General features: G+C 37.4%; 1 protein-coding gene across 1 annotated transcript in view; it reads left to right on the forward strand.

Moving 5' to 3' along the window:
* Positions 1-16949: 16949 nt before the first annotated feature.
* Positions 16950-24396, forward strand: part of FRS3 (fibroblast growth factor receptor substrate 3) — a 50990-nt gene continuing 43543 nt past the window's right edge. Inside the window, exons 1-2 of the mRNA XM_053706749.1 lie at positions 16950-17206; positions 17755-17899. The gene's annotated coding sequence lies outside the window, so the exon portion shown is untranslated. The remainder of the gene's footprint in view (positions 17207-17754; positions 17900-24396) is intronic.

Raw genomic sequence — 24396 nt, forward strand, 5'->3', positions numbered from 1 at the left:
TGGACAAGAGCATAACATAAATAAGCACCATTCCTACAAAAGTGCTAATCCCATATATGAGACTCACACTTCTGCCAGGCTACGGGATTGAGATACAATAACTATTTCCCTCACTGTTTAGAATTTACCGAATGTATTCACCATAAATTTGATGCTAAAAGCAGGGTCAGAACTACTACAGAAATACTCACAAGGCTGATTTTTCATAATATTGCCTTTGCTCTTGGGATCTGCGTATCACACCTATGTGTTATAGATCATCCGGGAGAAATTTATCGTGTGCACCAGTTTTAGTTATATTTCGTTTTTTGTTTATAGATGTTAAGTGTGTATATCGTTGTCTATTACAGACTTCCATTGCCCGACTAGAGATTACACAGGCTGTCAAACACTCCCATTCAACACCGGCTCCCTGCTGGATCCTACTGAGTATTCATGATGCTCTCATAAATATATGGTTTATAACGTTTGCTATGGCAGCTTAGTGTAATCTCCCCACACCTAACTTGTACATATCCTCTTAAAAACCTGCATGAGTACTTCTATATTCTCTCACTAACGTAAGCCTCCCTCTCACACTTTGTTAAATATCCCAACCAGCGTTTGGAATTTGCTGTATAGCTGCCACATGAATGCCCCTTAATGCCCCCACTGACCCTGGTATTTAGTGCACTACAGATCTTAGAAATTGAATCACATTTTATCACTCTCACATATCCGTGCTGAAAGTTCTGCATTATTTTCTATATTCTAACTCTTTGTAAAATGAGTGAATCGTTATTCTCTGAGGGCCTCTAGTGGCTACTTTGGTATTGCAGCACACTTCCTTTGGCTCTGAGTTGCGATCACCCAACAGCAATTTATTGTAAGATTCTGCTCAACCAGACATCTGTTTAGAAACAGGTATGCCTTAACATTCTCTATGTATCTGCTTGATTTTTCTTTTTCAACTCTGATATGATTGTTTATTGTTTATTGTTTTTCCCTTGTATGCTTGCATTGTTTCTTCCACACTTTATATTGGTTTCAAAGGGGAGGCTGTAAGACAGATCATAACTTAATTAAAAGCAATTAGGTGTAGTTTCTCAGCTGTGTTATCATAACCCAGGTCAACTACCTAGATTTGGGACATCCCACCTCCTTACATATAAAACTGTACTTCTGAATTGCTGCACAATCATATTGTTGTTTGCTGAGACCTGTAATATGTTATAACTCTCATAATATGTCGAAATATATAATATAATATACTTTATTAGTTAATTTTCCTAATTTAAGGTGGTTAAGTTTAGTCTTGTTAGTTTATTAAACTGAAATACAGAGTATATATTATCTTACTCATGAAAATTGTGGGGCCTCTCCCCCCCCCCCCCCCTCCACTTGATATATTCGCTGCACTTGATAGTTGCATTCGTGGGCTTATCCACAATACTATATGTATCAGCCTTCCCATTTTGAGATGTAATATCCTTTTGCCCCTTTGTAATTTTTGTCTCTGTTTGAGGAGGTTTAGTTTAGTCTTGATAGTTTATTATTTGTTTTATTTGTTTAGTTTGTTTATATATAAAAAAAACCCCCAGCATTGTGGTACAAATGAGCACTTCTGTTAGAAAGTTCTCTAGGCCATACAAGTCCTCTGCAAATCTAAATATAATCGTGAACGTTTCATTCTAATGCATTCAATGGATTATGTTGTTAAACCACGCTGTATCATCAATTCTATGCTATTTTATCGCACCCTGCGAGGTGTCTTGGATCTGTAACTTATCATTGTACCATGTGTTGGTTATAAATAAAAAAAAAAAAATTAAAAAAAAAAATCTTTAATAAAAATAATAAAAAAAAAAAAAAAAAAAATGAAATGGGTGGGGGAGGTAATCGCCACTCCATGTAAGGGAAGGAAAAAAGGAGTAGCATGCCTCTTGAATAAGAATCTTGAATATAAAATCCTCTTCCAAGAGTTGGATCCAGAAGAAAGATTTATTATTTTACATTTAGAGATTTCAGGAATAAGATACATTATATGTAATATATACGGTCCAAACTATCTAGACGAGAAATTTTGGAGTAAGTTAGTACTAAAACTGACAATGTATTCTGAGTCCTATTTAATTCTAGCAGGAGACTATAATATGATGATGGACCCAAAACTTGATAGATTAAATAAAAGAAATAGCAGGCAATATAACAAAGAAGCTAAAATACTTACTAACATTTGCAAAACCCTAAGGGTAAAGGATATTTGGCGGATCAAAAACTGTATACATGTGAGTCCAAAACACATAAGACTTTTTCCAGATTAGATTTTTTCTTAGTCAGTGAGAAATTATTACATATGGAACTAAACACCAAAATAAATTATATACAGTATATATATCCAACCATGCTAGTATATCTCTTTTTATACACAACAAGCCTCAAGGAAGACCCCCGAATAGCCGTTTCTTCTTCCCTAGATTTTTGTTAAATAATATAGATTTCCAAAACTGGATGAGAAGTAAATGGAACGAGTTTATTACATTCAATAGATCATATAGTGAAAAACCAGAAATATTATGGGAAACAGCGAAGGCATACTTCAGAGGGGTAATTAAAGCATGGCTTATTATAAAAAATAAAAAGCTTAAAGCAAGAGAACTACAACTTTCGAATACGCTAAGAAATAGCTTTAAGAGATATATTGAAAACCCCACAAATTATCTATGGAAAAAATACCAGGAAAAAAACTAGTACCTTCAATGGGAGAGCTATGAGATGGCTAGCATTGCTAGAAAATGCCCACAGGAAAAAAAAAACATGCATAAATGCCGTTATAAATAATGGGCAAAGATATACAAATACTGCGGAAATTAGGGAGATTTTTTCAATTATTTTAAAAACATCTACGCAGAACAAGAAATAAATAAGAGTAACAAAGCCAAATTCTGGAAGAGCATACAAGTCCCAAAATTGTCCAGAGAAAATTTAGAAACCCTCAATGCTCCAATAGAACAAGAGGAAATTTTAAAATCAATTGAAGTAGCTAGCTCTGGGAAAGCCCCAGGGCCAGATCAATTACCAATAGAATTTTACAAAATCCTTAAAGAACAAATATCTCCCACGTTAAAAGATATGTTCAATAATTATTATATACAAAACAGTATGGTATCCCCTTACTTTTCAGCATTAGTTATAAACTTAATTCTTAAAAAAGATAAGGATCCAGAGAAAGTTGAATCATATAGGCCGATATCTCTGTTAAATAATGACTATAAGTTGTTAACAGCAATATTAGCAAACAGGCTTCAAAAAATGATAGATCCAATAATACATCAAGACCAGACGGGTTTCATGCAAGGCAGAAATGTGGCTAGAAACATGAGGAGACCAATGGTACTGATTGAAAATATCTGGCTTAAGGTGCAGAACAAACAGATAAAAGTAATAGTGCCATGGACACGGACTCATAGCAATCAATGCAGAAAAGGCCTTTGATTCAATTATATGGGATCACCTATTAACATCACTAGAAAATTTTGGAATCACTGGCCAATTTAATAGGTTTATTGATTTAGTATATAAAAATGACACTTCAACCTTATTAATTAATGGATCTATCTCTAATAAAATAAATATAGCCAAGGGTACCAGACAGGGAAACCCATTGTCGCCATTACTGTTCAACCTATCCATAGAACCATTAGCAATTTTTCTCAGAAAGGAGCTAGAAGGTATAAAAATGGGGAAATCTAGAGTAATCCTATCTCTATATGCAGATGATTTACTAGTATTTATCAGTAATTAAAAAAAGAGCATTCCTTGTTTATTGGAAATCATAAAGATGTATAGCTCCTTCTCAAGATATAAAATAAATACATCTAAATCAGAAATTCTTTGGTTAAAGGGACATAATACTCATATGCTAAATCACTTGAAACTGATGCAGTATAACTGTAAAAAGCTGTCAGGAAAATATCACCTGAGCATCTCTATGTAAAAAAGGAAGATATTTTACCTCACAATTTCCTCAGCTTCCAGCTGCAGGTAAACAAATTTAAAAAAATGAAGAAATGAACAGCAGCCAATCAGCATCAGCAGTGCTGAGGTCATGAACTCTTACTGTGATCTCATGAGATTTCATAGTAAGCTTCCTTTACCTGATTGGTGAAATAATATGAGAGTGCACGATGCTAGTCCCTTCAGATGTCCCAGGACAAACACACTAAAATGCTGCTTAGAAATCCTTTACAATGGGAGGTGGCTACTGAGGAACTTTTGAGGTAAAATATCTTTCTTTTTTACATAGAGATGTTCAGGTGATATTTTCTAAACAGCTTTTTACAGCTATGCTGCATCACTTTCAAGTGTTTAAACATTTGGGTATTATGGCCCTTTAAATAAGGACAAGGGGAGCCTAGACGAGCATCCATTTAAAGAACCAGAAAAGATTATTAAATACTTGGGTATATATGTAAGTAGAGATGCGGCAGATTGGTACAAGATAAATTACAACAAACTTTGGAAATCAATTACAGACAAGCTGGAAAGATGGAAATATTTTCCATTTACACTCTCAGCCAAAATACATTTAATTAAAATGATTCTTTTTCCAAAGATACTATTTCTCCTACAAAATATTCCATTATTAATTAAAGAAGAAGATATAAAGAACTTCTATAAAAAGTGTACCCAGGGGGGGCTGAGCCGGAACGCCGTTTAAGATGGACGTTTCCTTTTGAAGCTCCTGAAGGTGGCATGTAGTGAGGATCAAAAAACGAGAGACCCGATACCCGAAAAACATAAGAAGGGAAGCATAAAACTTCAGAGACGCAGAACAACAGGCAGACTTCTTTTTTAAGCGGATACTGCAGTGATATGAAGCCGCGATGAAGTGCGGCCTGGCTATGGCAGTCCCGAACTCTTACAAGGCTGACTCATGATGCGTATGAAACAACTCTAATCAGGACTTTCTAAAGGTGAGCAAGGAGGCTATTATAATGTGACTATAAACTTACCCTATGAAGGGCTGTGACACATAAATACAAGAGCTGAGACGAAATCCACATCTTAATAATATCCCACGTGGGAGCGGCCATGATTTAATGCGGAGGCAAACCCCCTAACATCCGACATAGCTGCAGGGAGAATTTTACACCGCCAATATAGACATTGCCATATGTAGTGGCTCCCCGCAGCGCTGACATGCAAATATAAATTACAGAGGAAGGGGAACTTGAAGTGTGAAACAGACAGACTCCCTCAAAACGCAATACTTATTAACCCAGATTTTATTTCAAGAACGTCTGATACAATATACAGCAGCAGAGAGATACTCTTACACAGTTGCAAAGAGCATTTATTACAGACACAAAAATGGCTTCGAGAAGGGTAACTAAACATGACAAACCCAATAAATTGGCCCAGGTCTCCACCTTCTTTAAAGCGGTAGAAAAAACAAGGCCTGGTGAAGATATACCAGAAAATACATCTGACAACTCACAAGACCCTTGCAGTATGGAGCCCCAGACCACTGACGGAGGCTCAGATAATGCCGATGGGGAACCTGTCACTCTTAAAGCGATGGAGTCGCTTATAAACCAGGTTAAATTATGCATAAAGGAAGAATGCGCAAATCTTAAAAAAGATCTTACAGACCTAGGAGAGAGAGTTGAAACCCTAGAGGGGGACAGGGAGGAAATAACAGCTGACATTCTATCTATAAATAATAAAATGTGCATTCAACAAAGACACATTCAAGAGCTTAAATCCAAGTTGGATGATATAGAAAATAGAACAAGGCGCAATAACATACGCTTGAAGGGAATACCTGAGACGGTATTAGGCCCCCACCTACGCCATTATCTAGATGGAATGTTCAGATCTTTACTTGGTGAGGAACATCCTAACTCATCCCCCATAATGATCGAAAGAGCCCACAGATCCCTTAAACCGAAACCTGCAGGAGATGGTCCACCCAGAGACATTGTAATTTGTTTCACAAGGTATCAAGAAAAAGATTTGATATTGCAGAAAGCACGCTAACATCCCTCTTTTAGATATATGGACACACCAATTAAAATTTTTGCAGACCTCTCCATACGCACACTCCAGATGAGAAGGGAATTCAACCCCCTAACTGCACATCTGCGCAATCTCAATATACCATATAGATGGGGATTCCCAGTACAAGTCCAAGTAGTAAAAAATGGCAGAAGATACGAATGTAATCACCCTACAGATGCTATCTCATTCTGCAATAATTTGGGCATTGGCCCACCTATGGCCAACAGACCTGAACATTCACCACCGTTGAGACCAGCTATTGACTCTCCCAGAACCTCCAAGTCCCAATCCTGGAGTGACATTGCTAAATCACCGCCCAGCAAACGCCATCAATCCCAGGAATTACAACACTCACATGGAGTCACTTGAAGAACAACCCTCCAAGAGACATACAATTAGAGAAATGACATTGCATATGTCAGCACTACGTGACCAAGAGGTTTTTTTGAAGTTGATCATACTATCACTGCCTTACTGCAGGGAAAATGACTCTTACACTAAACCCTCTGGTCTAGTAAGATGAGAATTCATTCGATCATGGATATACAGAACCTAAGTTACAGGTTAACTCCAGGACAACCACCCAGAGAAAATTGCTTTTCCAGACAGGTAACACTACATGCTATATGCATGTAGAGAACTACAAGAACTGGACATTTCATAATTTGTCAGTCCATTCACCAGCTAGACTCATAATAGTAATGTTTTCAAAAGATTATAGAATTGTTTTCTTTATCTATTTATCTATTATTGTTTATGGTTATATGTTGTTATCTATCTAACCCCTAATGTGAGGCATTACAGGTCAGAACAGGGAGGACACAAGAGATGGATCGTGAATATACTAGCTAAGTATTACAGTATTATAAAATGTGATCACAAACTAGCTGCAGATGTGTTAGTAGTTCAAACTTAGATACACAGGTGGTATTATGTATAAACCTGATGCTAAGTGTGAGATATGCATTTAGGGCCAAGTTCAGTTCTGTTATATGAATATAGGATATAGCATGTGTTTACATGTCTACAAACTTGCTAATTTATCCAGTTAATACCAGTTCCACAAAAGGTTGCTTCGTTTTATCTTATTTTATGTTTACTGATTATTGTTTTGCTCCACTTGCTGGATATATATGAGACGGTATAGAAATACAAAAGGTATATATTATAGGTAACTACTTATACACTTCTGACCAGCCATAATGATAGATTGGTAGAAATAGCCCCTCTCTATAAAAATGACTCTCTGCAGCACCATACATTATAAATGCACTATATATTTTAAATCTCTATACACCCGAGATTAAACTTGTTGAGACAAAATCTCCCTCACTTCAATTATATTATACACAATCGACTCTTCATAACCAGGAAATGAAGAGAAGCCTCACCGAGCCACCCTAAGATCCCCTTAGAACACCACCCTCAAACTAAATTGACCCTATCAATCCTCCCTTTATTCAATTATCCATCTCCTCTACACCCTACTAAGACTATACCTTACCAAATACCCCTTCTCCTCTCGCTAGGACCTCAATACCTCGACACCACTTCAAGTAATAGACATACCTCTAGTAAGACCTATCTGACGTTCACTACACTATCATATGTCGTCTAAAACAAAAACTCTCAATAATCTACTGGTAGCGACTCAGAATGTAAAAGGTTTTCTATCACCCCAAAAACGCTCAATAGCATTACACGATTTCCACAAGAAGCAATTAGATATAGTCTGTATCCAGGAAACTCACTTCAGGAAAAATCAAGAACCACGTATTCGCACTCTATACTACAATAAATTCTATACTAGCTCTAATGTTACTAAGAAAAATGGAGTGGGTATCCTTATTAAAAAGAATATACCATTTGACTTACTCCACAAATATGATGATGTAGAAGGTAGATATCTACTTTTAATAGGGCTCTGCTATGGTAGACCTATCACATTATTAAATCTATACGCACCAAATAAGCCCAGACCTTCTTTTTTTAAAAAAGTAATGACACTTCTGTTAGACCATGCAAAAGGACCAGTTTTTATTGCAGGAGATTTGAATTTCCCTCTCGACCCTTTGATAGATACTTCTTCTGGAAAGTCATATGTTTCCAACAAAATCATCAAAGCCAATTGCCAAGCACTCCAAACAATTCCCACCTTTGATACATGGAGATTCACACACGACGGTACACAAGACTACACTTTCTTCTCCCATCCACAGAAAATTTACACCAGACTGGACTACATACTAATTGACCAATCTTCCCTACACCTACTCATTGACTCAAAAATCTCCCAAACCCCTTGATCTGACCATGCAATGGTCATCAGCTATTTTGCGTGGCCACAAAAACCAGGAATCCGCAATTCCTGGAGACTTAAAGATGCAATTTTCACAGACCCTCTTATATTTAAAAAGATTACGGAGGAAACAGATTTATTTTTTGAGATTAACAAACCCGAAAATACTTCCCAGACTAATAACTGGGAGGCATATAAATGCTTCATTAGAGGAGAAATCATCAAACATACCATACAACATCATAAACAAATAAAGCAAATGTACACCACACTAGTAGATAATCTCCAGAAATATGAAGATAAACACAAACAAGACCCTAAGTCGCTGGATCTCCTGCAACAGGTTAAAAAAGCGAAGGAAGATCTAAACCAACACCTTATAAAAAATGCTCATAGACGGGCTCTAGCATTAAACGCAAAGTTCTTTGGGGAGAAGGATAAGGCGGGAAAACTATTAGCTAGGTCACTCAAGAAGAAAACGTTTAAGTCATTTATTAAGACCATACAAACCACGGACAAGCAATACTGCCAGACTAGTACAGACATAGCAAATGCCTTCTCAAGCTATTATAGTAAACTCTACAATCTAGATACACAGGATTCTACAAGTCAAAGTGAAATCATAGAGAAATATCTCTCTCATATTAAACTGCCCTCCCTAAATGACATTGACAAAACTAAACTGGGATCTCCTATATCAAGAATTGAGGTACAAAACGCTATAAAACAAATGACCCCAGGGAAAGCCCCCGGGCCCGATGGCTTTACCCCTAAATACTATAAGATTATGATGCCCTATATCGACATACATTTACTCTCTTTATACAATTCTATAGACAAGCATACTACTTTCTCGAAACAAATGTTAGAGGCCAGTATAACGGTTATACCAAAAGCAGGTAAAGACCCCACATGTACAGGAAACTACCGCCCAATATCCCTTTTGAATGTTGATTTGAAATTATATTCTAAGATATTGGCAAATAGGCTTAAAACCTACTTACCCCATTTAGTTAAGGAAGATCAAGTGGGCTTCATCCCAAGCCGAGAAGCCAAAGACAACACCACCAGACTCCTTCAAATTATCCATCATACCTCATCCCAAAGGTTGCCACTCACCCTATTGTCAACAGATGCCGAGAAAGCCTTTGATATGGTAAGTTGGAAATTTTTATGGCTAACATTACTCAAATTCGGCATCCCTCAAATATTTATCGATAAGATCAGGGCGATATATGCTTCCCCAAATGCTAAAGTGACAGTTAACAATACATTTTCTCACCCTTTCACCATCACTAATGGTACACGCCAAGGATGCCCTCTATCGCCTTTATTGTTTGCTTTGTCAGTAGAGGTCCTAGCTGCGAAAGTTAGAGAGAATCAGGAGATAGTGGGTATTCAAATGGGACCTCACACTACCAAGTGCCTTCTGTTTGCAGATGACATTTTGTTTACCATTAGGGACCCCAGAACCTCAATGCCAGCATTAATTAAAACTCTCGACGAATACAAATTGCACTCAAACTTTTCCGTTAACATGGAGAAGTAAATGATTATGACATCCCAGACTACTCCAATGGAGGACAAATTTATTCACGAGCAAACACCCTTTACCCAGGTGTCTCGTTTTACATACCTGGGTTTTATAATCCAACCTACTATACCAGAAATAATTCAAACTAATTTTCACAAACTAAAAAGACAGATTGATATTGAACTTAACACATGGCATAGATCTGGACACCTTTCATGGCTAGGACGGGTCAATGCAGTTAAGATTACCATTCTTCCTAAGATCTTATATCTCATGCAAACACTGACTCTCGTCCCTTCTGGCTCATACATATCTAATCTACAAAAGAGTATAAACAAGTTTATATGGGCTTTTTCCAAATCAAGAATTTCGGGACATACACTTTATCTACCAAAAGAGCTAGGGGGAATGGGGGTACCGAATATTTTGAATTACTATACTGCAATACATCTCTTCCGTATAGTATCATGGAATCATTTACATAGTCCTAAGTTCTGGGTCGAAGTTGATAATTGCATCCTGGCTCATGTTACAACGAGTGAGGTATGCTGGATACCTAATAGATATCGCCCTTGTACTGTAACCTCTAACCCCTTAATTGGAGAAACATTAAGAATCTGGGATAAATTAATAGCTAAGAATACTAACATATCAACACAATACTCTCCACTTCTACCAATTCTTAATAGGGATATACTGCCGGGACTGCACTCTGGTTTACCGGATATCACACAAAATAGAGTAACTAAAACCCCGATCTGCTCCCTACTGAGAGATGGTCGACTTAAGTCAATGCTGGAAATAAGAGATGAAATAGGTGCGCCTCTGAATTCGTGCTTTTCATATTTCCAGATTAGATACTTTATTTTGAATCATCCCCATAAACAAGACCTCTTAAGGACCTGTACCCCCTTTGAAAGAGTGTGCCTGCTCCCCGACCCCCCGCAACATTTAATATCATTAACATATAGGATATTAATAGGATCAAACGCACAGACACCAGCATCCTTTCGATCCCTATGGGAAAAAGAGCTAAATATGCAGATTGATGACCAATCCTGGAAAGATTGTTTTAAGCTAATTAAAAAGTCTTCTATATCTACAAGTATAGTAGAAACTAATTATAAACTTTTAACCAGGTGGTACTTAACCCCAGTAAGACTGCATAGAATCTATCCAACTGCATCCCCATTGTGCTGGAGGAGATGTGGGAACCAAGGTACACTGTCTCATATCTGGTGGGACTGCCCCACCATCCGACCATTCTGGGCACAAGTTGAAAACTACATCTCATTCAAACTAAATCAAACAATAGTTCTTGACGCACAGACAATTTTACTTCACAAACTCCCACACCTACATTGCCAATATAAAAATAAACTACTTCAATTGATGATAAATACAGCCAAGAGACTTATACCACGCTTGTGGAAAAAAACAGAAAGTCCTTCTATCCAACAATGGAAGGCAGAGATTAAACATGTTATGAGTTTAGAAGAAATGTACTATAGTTTCAATAATAAGTCAGAAGATTTTACTAATATGCTTTTTCTGTGGAATCAAACCACGGATCCACCCTGTTAACTTGAGGTATTGGAATAATATATGAGATCTTGATGTGATGAGGTTTATGTCCCCCCCCCAAATATGTGTTATATCCTAGCTTTATATTACCTTTCCCTCTCACCCCCCTACTTACCTACCCCCCCTATCCTTATAGCTATAACCTGGTAAATGATGTTATTTACAAACCAGAAACTATTATTATGGTGATAAACAACTTAAGCTGATAATGCTGTTATTGAAATGATATATTCTGAAGAATTCTGTATATTGATGGAAATGATGTTTCAAATGTTTGAATATGTTTCAATGGAATTTATTTGACTAAATAAAAATATTTAAAACAAAAAAAAGTGTACCCAATTCTTCTGGAAAGGGTCGAAAGTGCGAGTAGCAATGGAAAAACTGATGCAGAATAGGGACTACGGAGGCTTGGGAATGCCTAATTTTAAATTTTATAATTGGGCATCCATGCTTAAAATAGCATGTGATTGGATCATGGAAAAAAATGTAATTACACATCTACAAATCGAAAAGGAGGTGATCACCCCATTCTCCCCATTAGGGCTTTTGCATTTATCTGAGAAAGACATCCCTAATAAAATCAAAGTTAGAAAAACTTTTATAATGTGATCAAAGCTTGGAAAAAATATGGCCAGTTATTGAAGATAGATACACATATGTCTAAATTTCTACCAATCTGGGGAACCCAGAATTTGCACATAGTTTAGTGACTACTATCTTCAAAAAATGGCATCAAAGAGGTTTAGAGTTTGTTTATCAACTAGAGGATCAAGAGATGGGTACAATTAAATCATTTGAGACTTTAAGACAGGAATATTTATTACCAGCCCAAGAATTATTTGCCTACTTACAGATCAGACAATATTATTCTAAGTTAGTAGAGAAGTATGGAAGGGATTGGTCCCTAGGAAAATTAGAACAAGGCATTACTTTATTTAAAGCTGGACAGCTATCAATTGCCATTTGGTATAAGATTCTAATACAAGAGATGGGGCATAAAAATTTAGAGATTATTGACTCCAAATGGAGGATATATTTTCCTGATCTTACAGTAGATAGAGTCTTTAAGAGTGTACAGATTCTATATAAATGTAGCAGGATACAATCATGGAGAGAAACGCATATGCGTCTGATTAATAAAACATACCTAACCCCAGATGGTTTAAAAAAAAAAAAAAAAGAACTTGAAAAACAGCCCTATTAACACTTGGAAATAAGTTATTTAGATATTTTAAATTGCCCTTTTGATATCAAATATCTAGTGTCAGATAAAAGTTATTGCCAAAGAAAGAAGATAACTACATTATTTCTTTACAAACTGGATAATAAAGTATGAATTTTTGCACATGTCTAGTAAATTCTTTATACCGTGATAAAAAATATACGCCTAGATTACAAGTTTTGCGCTATAGAGGGTGCGAAACAAACATCACCCTCCATTACACTGCCATTACAAGTTTCTAAAAAGCCGCCTTCTGCGTGCGATATGGTGGCGATAAGCTCCATTCCGCACAAAATCCAAGGGCTGAGAATACGTGCTTGTGCAGGCTTTCCTCATAGACATCAATAGGGAGAAGGTGTTAGAAAAAAAACTAACACCTGCGATCGCCGTAACGCAACCCCAGTGATGTCTATGGGGAAAAAAAAAAGTTATGTTTAAACCTAACACCCTGGCATAAACCCCAAGTCGAAACACCCCTAATCTGCCGCCCCCGACATCACAACACTGAAATAAAGTTATTAACCCCTAATCTGCCACTCCCGACATCACCACCACTAATAAAAGTTATTAACCCCTATTCCGCCACTCCCCGACATCACAGCCACTATAATAAAGTTATTAACCCCTATTCCCCTGCACACCAACATTGCCGACACTATAATAAAGATATTAACCCCTATTCTGCCGCTCCCTGACATCGCAGCCACTAAAGAAAGTTATTAACCCCTAAACCTCATGCCTTTGTCTATGACTACGGTCTTTATGGCCGAAACCGGTCAGACTTTACTCTCTTACCCTTTGTTCTGTAGTCTGCCTACACATTTTTTTGTTAATATGCTAATTTAAATAAAGTATTTTTTTTTTTTATCAGGACTTCTACGCTACCTTTTTTTCAATAACAACCTAACATAACTATTATACTAAAATTAAAATAACTACCAATTTAATAAACTAAATTACACATTAAAAAAACCTAACACTACTAAAAAAAAATAATTCTAAAATTACAAAAAAATAAAAAATACTAAATTGCAAAAAACAAACACCAAATTACGAAAAATAACAAACAAAATTATCTAAAATAAAAACAATTACACCTAATCTAACAGCCCTATACAAATAAAAAAATCCCCCAAAATAAAAACAAAAACCCTAGGCTACAATAAACTACCAATAGCCCTTAAAAGGGCCTTTTGTAGGGCATTGCCCTAAAAAACCTCAGCTCTTTTACCTGTAAAAAAATACAAAGGCCCCCCAACAGTAAAACCCACCACCCAACCAACCCCCCAAAATAAAAAACCTAACTCTAACAAAAACCTAAGCTACCCATTTCCCTGAAAAGGGCATTTGTATGGGCATTGTCCTTAAAAGGGCATTCAGCTCTTTCACATTGCCCTTAAAAGGGCATTCAGCTCTTTTAACAAATCCCAAACCCAAATCTAAAAAAAAACACTTACCCCTACGATCCACTTACAGTTTCTGAAGTCCGGACATCCATGCGGTGAGGTCTTCATCCAGGCGGCGAGGTCTTCATCCATCCAGGCGGCATCTTACAAGGTAATCACAGAGGTAAAAAGTATATTAATATAACTGTGTTGGTTGTGCAAAACTGGGGAATGGGTAATAAAGGGATTATCTATCTTTTAAAACAATAACAATTCTAAGGTAGACTGTCCCTTTAATTGATAGTTATTTTAATTTTAGTCTAATAGTTATGTTAGGTTAATTGCTAGTTTAAACTTAGTTTTTTTTTTTATTTCACAGTTTTTAGTTATTTTAAGATAGGGATATTGTAATTTTAATTTAAAGTTAGGGGGGTTGTTAGGTTTAGGGGTTAATAGTTTAATTTAGTTTTTTGCGATGTGGGGGCTGGCGTTTTAGGGGATAATAGGTTTATTTAGTGGTGGTGATGTGGGAGGCCAGAGGTTTAGGGGTTAATAACTTTATAACTAATAACTTTATTTAGTGGCGGCGATGTCGGGGAGCAGCGGAATAGGGGGTTAATATCTTTATTATAGTGGTGGCGATGTTGGGGAGTGGCGGAATAGGGGTTAATAACTTTTATTAGTGGCGGTGATGTCGGGAGTTGCAGATTAGGGGTTAATAAGTTTAAAATAGTGTTTGCGATGTGGGAGGGCGGCGGAATAGGGGTTAATAGGTAGTTTATGGGTGTTAGTGTACTTTGTAACACTTTAGTTATGAGTTTTGTGAAACATTTTTGTTGTGCAAAATTCATAACTACTGGTCTCAGATAGCTGAACGGATCGTGTCGGTATAGGCTGCAACACAAGCATTTTAGCCTCACTGCACAACCTGTAATACCGGTGCTATGGAAATCCCAAGCAAAAAGGTCATTTTTTTGAGTGCAGTTGACGTTGATGTTGCGTTACAGGCTAAAATGCTTGCGGTATAGCTATACCGACAAGAATCGTAATGGCTGCATTACGCTTTTTACGCTAAAGTGGCAATTTTTCCAGTGTTAAAACCGTAACGCAAAACTCATAATCTAGGTGATAATGTTCTAATTCTTGAGAGCATTTATTGTTAAATGTTTGCAGTACAACTCAGCTGTCCACTCTTTGTGCTTTTTTTTTCTCCCAAGAACAAAGCTCGCACCTTGAACTGTGCCGAGTACCTTTCCTGGAGGGAGAATATTTCTCTGGTGACGCTGCTCTTAGTCTAGCGCTTCTTGCCAGAGTCATACCACTTCAGCAGGACCTGCTCTTCTACAGGTCCTCTGTGTTGCGCCCACATCTCTTGCAACCTTCTTTCCAAATTCCTCTTCCATGGCTGCTGGTGTCTGTTCCGCTCCTCTCCTGCTAGCCGGACTTTGGATCCCGGTGGTGGTTTGGATATGCTGTACTGCAGGAAGCATCCCACCGCTTGCCACCAATTGTGACATACTGCCTAGTACCCCGCCTTGGTACCTCCTGCTCTCTAAACCCCTCCAGCAGATAGATAGCTGACACATGCCCAAAACAAGAGACAGGACTTCAGTTCAGGTAAAACCAAAAGGAATAACATTTATTGAAGGGGGTACATACATTTTATATACCTTAAGGGACAATCCCCCTTTAACTGTGTAGTCAACCCACTCAAGGAAACAATGGGAATACAAATAGTTAACTCACTCAGGGAACAATGACAGTACACAATAGGACAGACAGATAATACTCAGCATGTCTCTGGGCACATAGGCTTAGTGGCACCTTAGCGTCTGGGGACATTTCCCTGATAAGGGTATAAGCACCCTGGGCAGTTTGGGAAGTGGCCAAAACCATTTCCAGAAGCCTAGCTATGGGTGGGGAGAACTTCTGCCCTGAACAAATAATGTCTCCAGGGGAACCTAGCACCAGGGGATCCTGAGAGTCCATTTGCCAGTACATACGAGCCAACTGTGGTGGAAAGCTGCACCTTTTTCTGGTAACCCGCATAGGGAATAAAACCTCCGGAAATAGTTCCAAGAGGCCGGTTACCTGGGCTGCGCCTTAGCCGTATCTCTTCGGCAGTGACCCCCGGGCAGGAAGAGGGTTTCCAGTCCCGGCTCACCTCCGTACTCTGACCCGGCAAATAGGGTAACATCACTGGTTCCTCCCCCCCGGGCCATAGTCAGTGGGCAGGAGGCTAGCCCACAGCCCCCTCCAGAAGCCCCAGTGATGGTAGGGTTTGTCACAATAGCTAGACCTATATATAATCAAATATATATATATATGTATTATATTTGTGCAAATATCCATCAGATATATATTTAAATATCTCTTTAAGAATAAATAGAACATATTCTGCTATGCGCAGAACATTAGATTATGAAAATGCAATATTATATGAGAGAGGGGCTGAAGGACCATAGGTCTGAACTAATGTGTTAATATGGCTGACAGTGACAACAGGGCTGCGGGGTCAGTGATTACCTTATGTGGACAAGGGTATGATATGATGTTGGTATGTGTGATTTTAGAGCTGTAGTCTAGAAAGACCATGATACCTCATCTTAGTATGTATTGTAGTGCTAAGGTTAATTTTATGTATTAAATTGTAACATGCAACCTGAAGTGTCACAGATACTGCCAAATCAAGGATATAAATAAACATGTTGTGTGTGTTTATATGGTTTAAGTGTATTTTTATACTTATGTTTGCTGCATACTCAGTCTACCGCCTCACCTGTCTGTCATTTCTATTTTAGGGGCTGCTGACGTCAAGCAGGAGGTGTGAGGTAGTTGACGTCACGTTCACATACAGCGCCCCCTCTTGTTAGTCCTCCTAACCATGCCGCTCTATCTTCAAGCATTCGTCTTGCTGCTCCGCCGTCTATGACCTCTGACCCCGACGGGGAGGCCTGATCGCTGCGGCGGGAGGGATCCTGGGCTTGGGGGGTTCTGATGTGAATGTGAACCGTGGAAGGGAGAGGAGTAGACGGTGGCTGCGGCGGCCCGAGGGGGTTCGCGAAGCATTATCCGCTAGAGCAAGGAGGCGGCGAAAACACGGGAGGGAATGACAGGAGGAGACATACTGAATATGTGTATGTACAAACATTGCCTTGAATGAATGTGTGCACGCTGCTCCATCTTTTATTTATCTGCACAAACACGTAATCGCATGTTCTCATTCTAACACTACTATAACACCCTGCTATATTTATTTTGTTTATATGCTAGTGTTTTGGGCTCTCACCATTTACCGTTTCATATAATTGTTTTCTTGCATGTTGTTCTCCAGATCCGTAATAATACAAGTAGTTAGAAGATCACAAAGCGTAATTTATCATCAGTAAGGGCCCAAGTCAAGTCTAGAGAATACATTACACAAATGCATACATAAATGTGTATGCTGTATATAAATTACCATTGTCTTGTCATTTAAAATTAAATGTTAACCAAATGAAAGTTTATACTGCAAAACACAAAAACACATATGCTGCATACTATATTCATCTATGTATGTATAATACTATAGATCTGAAAATGTATGTCTACTTTTAGCTATAAAGGGACTTACTAATGTATATTACTGCATTTAGTACAGTTGTTTTCTCATATGTTTATTATATTTATGTCTTATTTCCTACAGGTGACATTTGGAGGGTCAAATGTCATGACGTTCTCTGTGATGCTGCTGCTATGACACCTAGCAGAGGGATGTGGGAACAATGTAGCATTGGTTTCCCCTGATTATACCAAGAACATCTTAATTCCTCACCCATGGCCAGACCAAGGTATAACAAAAAAGAGCTTGCCAGATTGCATGTGTACGCTAGCATGTGACAAAAATAATAATCAGACATATTAAAGGGATATTAAACGGTAAATTCATCCTTGACATACTGATGTATACAAAGCATATGTTAGCCTTAGAATAATATATATGTTTACAATTATATTGTTTAAATATTGAAAAAATAGGTGTAAAGGTTAAAGTTTATATAAAGTAATGGGTGCTGCCTTGTTTGAACTGAAGTTTTCTATTTACCCATCTTTGCTGAGGACAGTAAGGGACAGATATAAACAAGGCAATACAATAGAGTTAATGCAGACAAGGCTGTGTGGAAATCTTAGTGACATTAAACACTTTGAGATGGTAATATAAAATGATAAATCGTGTGTGTGTGTGTATATATATATATATATATATATATATATATCTATCTATCTATATATATATATATATATATATATATATATATATATATATATATATATATATCTACAATATACTTTTATTATTTATTTTGTCCCCTTTTCCTGTAATTCAATTCTGAAATTGTGGGCATTTTAGTTCCTTTTAGAAATAGAAGTGCAGAACGCTGTTATATTCCACACATCCATTGTTTGCCCACTCTAGTGACCTATTTGTAACTGTCCCTAATTGGCCACAGCAGAGAAGTTAACCTAAGTTACAACATGGCAGCTGCCATTGTTTTATAGACACTAAAACTTTACACTTGGTTTGTTGCTAATTAAACTTTAAAAAATACGTCTACAGGTTATTCTCAGACTAATCTTCTCTTTCAATGCATCATTCTATCTAGCATTTATTTAATGTTTAATGTCCTTTTAACAATCCTACTTTGCACACTGCTATGGTTCGCTAGTGATAAAATTACATGCTCTAACAAATTAGTGCATGTTATTTTCCCAGTATAATGACCTCAGTATCCCTTCAAATAATAGTATTCAGATATAAGGAATTGCCACAACAGAAACATATTTAGTGATCTTCCATTTCTTATTATTGGTTGAATGCGTGGAATATTAATTTATCTTATCAAAAAGCATATTATTTCAGTATTTGAAATAGCTGATTCAGCCTGGGGTATCCCCACCTATACTGACAGTTTCTAAACTGAAGTCTAGGCTATATACAAGCTTATGTAAACACAGCCAGCAGAAGAAATTACACTCCCAGTGGGGTGCAATATAGTTAAGAAATAAATGTTAAGCATTGAGCTTTGGTATACATACAAATATAAGCTAAAGCAACAAGTCTGTGTACGCAAAGTTATAACATAGTGAGAACTGATATTACCTGCAAGCTCAACCCATTTTAATAGGCTGTGGTTTAAAAGCAAAAAAACAGCTAATTCATATACACAAACCTGAAAATGCAATTTCTCATACATTTTATACTCTGCAGCTGGTATAACAAGTCATTGAAAATACATTAAGGGAAAAACAATTTTACAGTATACTGTCTCTTTAAGGGGACATGCATGTCAAAATTAAACTTTCATGATTCAGATGGAGTGTACAATAATATTAATAAAAAATCTCACCAGTTTACTTGCTACAGTATTTACCTTTTTTCTTTTTGTATTTTTTGGAAATTTCATTCCTATCCATTAAATCAGCATATCTAGGTAGACTCATCAGCTTGCTCGTGTCTTGAGTGCTACATAGCTGCAGTGTTTGCAACAATGCTTATAACAATATTATACATATAATGCGCACACCCATGAGCATACTTGCGTATTCTCTCACGAAAAGAAGCTAAGTTTCAACAAAATCTGATAATGGTAAACCGTAGGGAAGGAGTTTTTATTTATTTATATTTAAAGGACCAGTCAACACAGTAGATTTGCATAATCAACCAATGCAAGATAACAAGACAATGCAATAGCACTTAGTCTGAACTTCAAATGAGTAGTAGATTTTTTTTTCTGACAATTTTAAAAGTTATGTCTTTTTCCACTCCCCCAGTACCATGTGACAGCCATCAGCCAATCAAAAATGCATACATGTATCATGTGACAGCCATCAGCCAATCAAAAATGCATACACACTTATTCTTGCACATGCTCAGTAGGAGCTGGTGACTCAAAGTTTAAATATTAAAAGACTGTGCACATTTAGTTAATGGAAGTAAATTGGAAAGTTGTTTAAAATGGCATGCTCTTTCTGAATAATGAAAGTTTAATTTTGATTGAGTGTCCCTTTAAAGTTAGATTTTTACTCCCACTTCCATTTTAACGATTTGCTGCACATTAATGCAGTGCTTGACAAATGTGTTTAAAAATTAGGAGCCAGTAAGAATATTTAGGAGCCAGGCATATTTTTAGGAGCCAGACCGTTGGATTTGTATATAGACATAGGAGAATAACCCAAAAAGTTAGGAGCCAGGGGCAAAATTCTATGAGCCAGTGTCTACCAGGCTCCTGGGTTTGTCGAGCCCTGCATTAATGTATAGAGAAATTGCCAGAAAATAAGTTTTGTTTAAAAGCTATTATTTCTTCCTAATGCTTTGTAGTTGTGCTGTATTCTTTCTTCCTATTCTCCATAATAATTCTCATTATTTTCCTGATTTTTATAGAGGATGCCATTTTAAGTTAAATTAACTTTCAAATTCACACCTATTACCAAATTTACCTCTTGCTCTTGGTATTATTTGTTGAAGAGCATACCTAGGTAGACTGAGGGAGCGTTCACATGGGTTGAGCATTATATGACAGCAGTGTTTGCAATTGTTTGTAACCGTGTTAAAAATTGGTAAACACTATATGGCCATGGTTTTTGAAAAAATATAAGATTAAACATTGTTGCAAACAGTGCTGCTACATTATAAGGGCGAAAAGTCGATATGTGCATTTGTGCACATCGTTCTGTTACAAATCTGGAAGAAGGCGTCCGCAAGCCACATTAGTCTCTCTTCGGAGCCACATTTATACCTGTGAAAGTGCAACACACCTGAAAAGAGATGAATGCAGCTTGCGGCCACCACCTTCCTGATTCGTTACGCAACAATGTGCAGGAATGCACATATCTAGCCAAAAGTATGTGGACAACCCTACTAATTGAGTTCCGGTGTTTTGGCCACGCTCATTGGTAACCGTTGCATAAAATCAAGCGCATAGCTATGAAATCTCCATAGTGGTACTGAAGAGCTTAGTGACTTAAAACTTGGCACCTTTTGTCAGAAGTCAGTTTGAAATTTCTGCCCTACTAGATCTGCCCCTGTCAACTTTAAGTGCTCTTATTAAGAATTTGAAGCATTTAAGAGGAACAACCTAGCCACAAAGTGGTTGACCATGCATACTCACAGAGCGGACTGGCAGGTGCTGAAGCGTACAGCGTTAAAAATGGCATATTATATGTTGCATCACTCACTATAGAGTTCCAAACATCCTCTTGAAGCAACACAAGCGCAAGAACTGTACGTCGAGCTTTATGAAATGGTTTTCAATTCCCAGGTAGCTGTACATATGACTCGCATCAACATGTTCAATTCCTAGTGTTGGCTGGAGATGTGTAAAGCGTGCTGCCGTTGAACTCTCGAGCAGTGGAAAAAGTGTTCTGGCGTGATGAATCACACTTCACTATCTGGCAGTCTGATAAAAGAATCTGGGTGTGGCAGATGCTAACTACTGGAATAAATACTGCCTACTGTAAAGTTTGGTGGACGAGGTACAATGATCTGGTGCTGTTTTTTATTGTTTGGGTTAGGCCCCTTAGTTCCAGTGAAGGGTCATCTTAATGCAACAGGATTCAAAGACATTTTAGACTATTTGAGGCTTCAATCTTTGTGGCAACAGTTTGTGGAAGGCCCATTCAGCATGACTGTGGAACTGTGCACAAAGCAAGGTTCAGGACGATGTGGTTTGATAAGTTTGGTGTAGAAGAACCTGAGTGGCCTGCACAGAGACCTTACCTCAACCCCACTGAACTCCTTTGGGATAAAACTTATTGTGAAAATTCTGTGCAAAGCCTTACCAGAAGAGTTGCGGATACTATAGCTGCAAACAAGGTGTTGGTGGTGGTGGGACAACCTCCATATTAATGATCATTGTTTTCGAATTGGATGTCCAACAAATTCATATAGGTGTGATGGTCAGGTGTCCACATACTTTTGTGCATATAGTGTGTATTAGTGTTTAATACACTGGCACGTTCTTGAGACTACTTGGGTAAGCTTTTAAAAATCTATGAAAAGAGAACAAAGTGAATTTGATGATCAAAGTAAATTGGAAAGTTTTTTTAAAAGGACATGCTCTGTCTGAATTATAAAAGTTCCCTTTAACCTGAAAGTTTGTTTAACAAATAGGAGAATTGTATTATTACATTTTTGTTTCTTTAATTCATGCAGTAGGAAAGCAAAATCGGGTTAATTTATTAATGTTAGTGTAATTCATATTTAAAAGGTGGTAGAGAAACAATGTGTCTCTGACAAAGCAAGTGTTCACTTTTGCATAGTAACTATTCTTTTAACAGCAAAAGCTTCACATTTTGGACTAGGGTAAGAGTAGCACAAGAGTTTAACTTTTAATTTGTTTTTTAAGCCAGCTTTTAAAGTAAAAAATAAATAGATCCAGGGAGCCGGGGCTTCTATAGTTTTGGATTACTGTTCATATAGCTGTTTACAAAACCTTTGCCAGGCAACTAAAACGTTTTTCTAGTTCCTAAATGTGAAATAAGCGTGAAACCTGCAGCAAGTGCTGAAACCAAGAATTTGACTGTTCTCCCCTTCATTCAATTGAGAACCTATGCTCTGTTGAGGTCTAGTATTTTAACGCATTTTTTACTGAAGTTGTGGATTTATAGCATTTCAGTATAATTTGTTTACTTCTTAAAAGTACATTGTACTGTACAATTGGTTTATCCTTAAAGGGACATGAAATCCACATTTTTTTTCTTTCATGATTTAGAAAGAGAATGCAATTTTAAACATCTTTCTAATTTACTTCTATTATCTCATTGTTTTATTCTCTTGATATTCTTTGCTGAAAAGCATATCTAGATATGCTCAGTAGCTGCTGATTGGTAGCTGCACATAGAAGCCTCGTGTGATTGGCTCACCCATGTGCATTGCTTTTTCTTCAACTAAGGATATCTAAAAAATGAAGCAAAATAAATAATAGAAGTAAATTGTAATGTTGTTTAAATTTGTATTCTCTATCTGAATCATGAAAGAAAGATTTTGGGTTTAGTGGCCCTTTTAATGTGTTTACAATTACTTGTTATACCAGCTGCAGAGTTTAAAATGTATGAACAATTGCACCTTGTAAGTATAATTTTGTATATGAAATACATGTTACTGTTAATTAAATAAAAAACCCAATGAAATTGGTTGACCTAGCAGGGAAAAGCAGACCTCATTATCTGTTCTGTAAATATTTACACAATCATTCTTACGGTTTATTTAAAGGCCTGTACCTAAAGGGACATTATAAACTCGTTTTTTCTTTGCATACATGTTTTGTAGATGATCCCTTTATATAGCCCATAAAGTTGTGTTTTTTTTAAATAGATAGTTTTGCATATTTTAAATAACATTGCTCTGATTTTCAGACTCCTAACCAAGCCCCAAAGTTTTGAGAATTATTATTATTATCGGTTATTTGTAGAGCGCCAACAGATTCCGCAGCGCTATTAACAAAGGCAGAGTACAAAAAACAGTTATAGGGATCAAATGGGTAGAGGGCCCTGCCAAGAGTTGCACTGTTGTAGTCAGCTCTTGAGAAGGTGATCAACAAACAGCTGGACTCTTAAGCTTACATGCTAGGGGGGTTCAGGGGATAGCAATGGAGGAGAGGAACTGGTATAAAGAAAGGTTAGTGTAGGTTGTATGCATCCCTGAACAGTAGAGTCTTTAGGGAGCACATGAAGCTTTTAAAACTAGAAGAGAGTCTTGTGGAGCGAGGCAGAGAGTTCCACAAGATGGGAGCCAGTCTGGAGAAGTCCTGTAAACGGGAGTGTGATGAGGTGACAGGAGAGGAGGAGGTTGTGAGCAGAGCGAAGGGGACGGGAGGGAGAGTATCTGGAGACAAGGTCTGAGATATAGGGGGGAACAGTGCAGTTGAGCGCTTTGTATGTCAGAGTGAGAATTTTGTGTTTGATCCTAGAGGCAAGAGGAAGCCAGTGAAGGGATTGGCAGAGAGGTGCAGCAGATGAAGAGCGACGTGTAAGGAAGATGAGTCTGGCAGAGGCATTCATTAAGGATTGTAAAGGAGCTAGGCGGTAGGTGGGGAGACCAGAGAGGACAGAGTTGCAGTAATCGAGGCGGGAGAGGATGAGAGAGTGGATTAAAATCTTAGTTGTGTCTTGTGTAAGGAAGTGTCTAATTTTAGAGATGGTTTTTAAGGTGGAAGCGGCAGGCTTTAGCCAAAGACTGAATGTGAGGACCAACGTATACCTACTCCAGCTTGCTTCTGTTTGTGTAAAGGGTCTTTTCATATGCAAAGGAAGGGGTGGGGGGGGGGTGTCTGATATTTCTCACTTACAG

Source organism: Bombina bombina, chromosome 3, assembly GCF_027579735.1.
Source record: "Bombina bombina isolate aBomBom1 chromosome 3, aBomBom1.pri, whole genome shotgun sequence".
NCBI lineage: Eukaryota > Metazoa > Chordata > Amphibia > Anura > Bombinatoridae > Bombina > Bombina bombina.